This window comes from Lytechinus variegatus, chromosome 16, assembly GCF_018143015.1.
Source record: "Lytechinus variegatus isolate NC3 chromosome 16, Lvar_3.0, whole genome shotgun sequence".
NCBI classification, from domain to species: Eukaryota; Metazoa; Echinodermata; class Echinoidea; order Temnopleuroida; family Toxopneustidae; genus Lytechinus; species Lytechinus variegatus.
In genome coordinates, this window is record NC_054755.1 from 18,838,146 (window position 1) to 18,843,690 (window position 5,545).

Consider the following 5,545-nt stretch of genomic DNA (forward strand, 5'->3'; position numbering starts at 1 on the left):
AAATAGAATAGATAAATGACCTACCAATTTAAAGCTTAGAATCTCCTCTTTCATCTGATATTACTTAGTTTATTTCTTATTCACGCATGAGTGAGCAAAAACAATTTGAATAAAGGATACTAAAAACTCATTTGGCGAGGGGTATCAGGGTTTCAAAAAGAAAACCACATTTTTGAAAAGTTCAATATCTGCTCTTTAATTTGGTACCTCAATTACAGAAAATGGTCAAGAAATAAAAAAGTTCTTGTCATTTGAAATAAGGCTTGTATTTCCATAATTTCATGAGATAAAAGTGTTTTCACCGGTTTCCCACAGAAGCTTTCGCAGGGTGAACAAAAGATTTAATGCATGGCTGATCGTCAACAAAACAGAGTGTTGAGTGAGTTTGAAAGCCAGCCTGGAGAACCTCTTCATTTTATGAAATTATTGAAATTCAAGCCTTATTTCAAATGACCAGAACTTTGTTATTTCTTGACCATTTTCTGTAATTTAGGTATCAAAATAAAGAGGAGATATTGAACTTTTCAAAAATGTGGTTTTCTTTTTGAAACCCAGATACCCCCGCCAAATGAGTTTTTGATATCCTTTCTTCAAATTGTATTTGCTCACTCATGCGTGAATGAGAAATAATTTAAGTAATATCAGATGAAAGAGGAGATTCTAAGCTTTAAATTGGTAGGTCATTTGTCTATTTTATTTATGATTAAGTAATGATAAATGATCGCTAAATCTCGGTTTCGTTTTTTTTCTGGGACGCACTGTATATATATATATATATATATAAATATAAATGTGTAAAGCTTTACATGTACAACAGCTTTTGGCAACTCTTTTTATTTAAATATTATATTATATATTATATGTCGGGTGAAGGTGAGTTTTGAACAATGACAAGTATTTCTTCTCCCGTACGTGTACTATATCAAAGCGATAGCTTCGATCCAGCTGAGGCATGGCGGCTTGTCATTGTTCAAAACTCACCTTCACCCGACAAAGGAAAATATAATTGGTATAGTGCCGAAAATGTGTCTGACGGTCAATCGGATCTGGCTCGCCCTAACCATTAACCCGTCTCTGTGGTCTAGTGGTTAAGGCACCGGCGTTCATAGCTGGGGGCCCGGGTTCGATTCCCGGCAGAGACATTTTTTCGGCATCACCAATTTTTCCAAAGGGTAGATAGCTGTGGGGAACCTTGATTTAAGCTACGCCTACCATTGTTCTCTTCATCCATTTCTTTACAATATTTAAATAAAAAGAGTTGCCAAAAGCTGTTGTACATGTAAAGCTTTACACATTTGTATTTCTTCTCCCGTACATGTACTGTATCAAAGCAATAGCTTCGATCCAGCTGAGGCATGGCGGCTTGTCATTGTTCAAAACTCACCTTCACCCGACAAAGGAAAATATAATTGGTATAGTGTCGAAAATGTGTCTGACGGTCAATCGGATCTGGCTCGCCCTAACCATTAACCCGTCTCTGTGGTCTAGTGGTTAAGGCACCGGCGTTCAAAGCTGGGGGCCCGGGTTCGATTCCCGGCAGAGACATTTTTTCGGCATCACCAATTTTTCCAAAGGGTAGATAGCTCTGGGGAACCTTGATTTAAGCTACGCCTACCATTGTTCTCTTCATCCATTTCTTAACAATATATCTATAAATATATATATAGAGAGAGAGATAGATATATATATAAATATAAATGTGTGAAGTTATACACATACTACAGCTTTCGCAACTTTTTTTATTTAGATATTGTGTGACAGAAATGGATGAAGAAAACAACGGTAGGCGTAGCTTAAATCAAGGTTCCCCAGAGCTATCTACCCTTTTGGAAGGTGATACTGTATCCCATACGTATACTGTATCAAAGCAATAGATTTGGTCCGGCTGAGGCATGGCGGCTTGTCATTATTCAAAACCCAACTTCACCCGACAAAGGAAATTATAATTGGTATGGTGTCGAAAATCTGTCTATCTGAAGGTCAATCGGATCGGGGTCGCCCTAGCCACTAACCCGTCTCTGTGGTCTCGTGGTTAAGGCACCGGTGTTCAAAGCTGGGGGCCTGGGTTCGATTCCCGGCAGAGACATTTTTTCGGCATCACCTTCCAAAAGGGTAGATAGCTCTGGGGAAACTTGATTTAAGCTACGCCTACCTTTGTTCTCTTCATCCATTTCTGTCACACAATATATATATATATATATGTGACTCATTAGAACGAGACACATATCTCGCCAACAATGCGAGCGCGAAGCGCGGGCTTAAATTTTTAGTATACTGACCTGTAAATTTTTACATTTCCATCAGAAAAAATGACAATTTCATGGACGTTTTTAATAAGGAACAAGATTATATAACCAGCAAAAGATTATACTGCAAATCGAAGCGGGAGTTTTGTAAAGTTTTAGAAATAAAAACGGGACATTCTTTTCATCTTTTTAATCATGAAAAGTATAGGTTTTTGCTAAAGAAACGACGCGAGCGCGGATATTCCAATCTCAAAAGCGGACATTATGAGCACGATTTCAAATAAAGAACGAGTTGTGTAATTCAATCTCGCTTGCCGATTTCTGTGTAACATTACAATCTTATTTTATTTTTGCACATCCAGAATTATATTGGTGGGGCGATGCCCCCCCCCCCGAATCGACGCCTCGATCTGTCCACATCGTATACTTTTTTCACTTGTTTCCCATATAGAATAACTGTGGATCCTGGCATTGGGGTTACTGGATCGGGCTTCATCAACCTGACCCACATGGTCCCTTTGTTTGGTCCGATCAGTCAACGGTCGACTACACCAAGTGGTATCCGAATGAACCAAGTCACGGGGATAAAGAAGATTGCGTTCATTATTATAAGTATATTGGAGGGTGGAATGATATGTCTTGCACTGATAGCATGTTCTTTGTGTGCAAGCTTTCTTCTTCATGTGACTAGAGAAAAAGAAACTCAAGCTCGTTGTGACGTCATATTGGTGTATTTTTGCATTGCAGTTATAATTTATTAACCTTCGAATCATATCTTGGAATTCACTCATAAAAAATATTACACCTGCGTGAGCACTATCGTTTTCGGTATAGTAATCATGAATTATGAATTTGCACATAACATAGATATGCATTAAGATTATCCATAAGATTATAACATGAATGCAAAGAATTGAAAGAAGAAAGTTTCAAAGGCATGGGAAACATGCCTTTTGTAAAAAAAAAATGGAATAAGATCTGAACAGATTGAAACTATTTACGAATGTGATATTGTGAATGTTTGGTATTATATTTGAATATTTGAATGAAGAAGAAAATCAAGACAGAGAAAGACATAAGAAATGAGAGGAAGTAAGCTGAGAGGAGAGGGGAGAAGAGATAGAGGGGGGAGAATAGGTTTTGTAACGAAGTCAGAAGTAGAGGGCAAGAGGCAAGCCATGAGTAATAATGAAAGAGGACGATTGAGAGAGAGAGAGAGAGATGGTGAGAGAGTGGGAGGGAGAGAAGGGGGTGTTAAAAAATAAATAAAAGGGGAGAAGTGAAGAAAGAGGGGGAAAGGAAAAGAGTAACCATCAGTAGTCAAAGGGGGTGTTGCAAGAAAATATTTGCGATAAATTGCAAATATCCTGTTGCAAATTTACAACTGATAGATCAATGTTAGCTGTAGCAAATCAGAGTAAACTTCTTGTTTCAAGGAGCAGATTAGCAATTAATCACTAATTTGTAATTAACTACAAGACATGTGATTGATTTAGAGACCAAAAAGAGACTTGCAATTGATCGCAAGTTTCTTGCAATGCCCCCAACAAGTGTTAAATGGTATTTTAAATCAACTTGGAGTACCCAGTTCTTTGTAATATTTAATAATTACTTACAAAAATATTTTCTTGTAGACACTTTTGAAATAAGAAGTCATATGAAAATGCTTATATAGTAGAAATATAGTTTATTTACATGACATAATGGACGGAGAAAACATTAACAGTCAATACAAATATAAATATACATGCATATATATATATATAGTCCATTTTAAAATCCATTATAAATGTATTAATCTTATCTAAAATAATAGATGACAAGATAATTTAAAGATGAATTAATGTATTTGTTTCAAAAGATATATGAGGTGTAGTTTGAATGCATAAACTTACAATGTATATCTCTTTACGAATAAAGATATTGTAATCAAATAATTCCCTTGTCAAATGATGCATCAATATCATATTTAAAAAATGTACTTTTCATTCACTCTGTTTCATTTTCAGATTCTACATATTCCTTTTTTATAGACCACTTCGTAGTTACTTCATGGGCAATTTTGGTCAAATGACCTTTCATTTCTTTCATCATGATTTCAAAGCAAGATATTACGTAAGCTTGCCTTACATAGCAGGATGAAGAAATTGAATAGACCAGGTGACTAGAATAGCACACCAATGAACACTTAATGAAGGTATTTGTTGCATTCCTACTTTGAATGCATATCTTAGCATGTTGCACAATGTACTTGACAAACTGTGAAAGTCCAGTCGTTCGTCGAAGCATTGTTGTTTTTGGTGGATGTAAATGAAAACGACAATTCAAAAGAATATATGAATAATCAAGACATCAAAGTTGGTGCTTATCTCATTAGATTTTAAAGCACCATGTCACTTTAGTACAAATGACCTTCTTCTGATCATGCGTAGAATCTTTTGATCATGCGCAGAAAGGAACTACGAACTGGCTTATTGATATTGAAGGATGAGTCCAGGGCCCAATCTTACAAAGAGTTACGATCAATCCAATCGATCGTAACTCTATGGAAATCAATCAGTTTTGAATAAACCCAATTTCATATAATAGAGTTACGATCAATGATTTAAAGAGTGCCTTTGACTCAGTTTCAAACAAACTTTTATTATCTAGGTTGTCGAACTACGGCGTTAAAGGAACAGAGGCAATTTGGTTTTATAATTACTTGCATGGACGTGAACAGTGTGTTAAATTCAATAATATTTTGTCAGATTTTAGGCCTTTATCTAAAGGTGTGCCCCAGGGTAGTATGATTTCTCCTTTATTATTTTCAATATTTATAAATGATGCTTGCAATATCAATTTTGGTAATAATTTTAAATTGTGTGTATATGCCGACGACACTGCTTTATTTTGTCAAAATAGAGATGTTCAAGTACTTCAAAGCGACCTTCAATGTGCAATAAACAAATTACTTCAATGGATTGACAATAATATATTAACCATAAATGTAAAGAAAACCAAATGTATGTTAATTGGGACTAGATCAAAAGTAAAAAATAAAATGATGAATATTTATGTGAAAAATGATGCAATTGAACAGGTTAATGAATTTAAATATCTTGGTTTGATAATAGACCCTTACCTGCGTTGGAGTTGTCATATCAATAATGTGTGCAATGAGTTGTCAAGAACTATTGGTTTTATACGACGGATTCGGTACCTCTTGCCCTTGCGAGTTTTATTAATAGTAGACTTGTTAACTGTAAAAAAAGGGTGAACGCTGCATTTGGGACAAATGTTTTTTCTTTGAGTCAAAA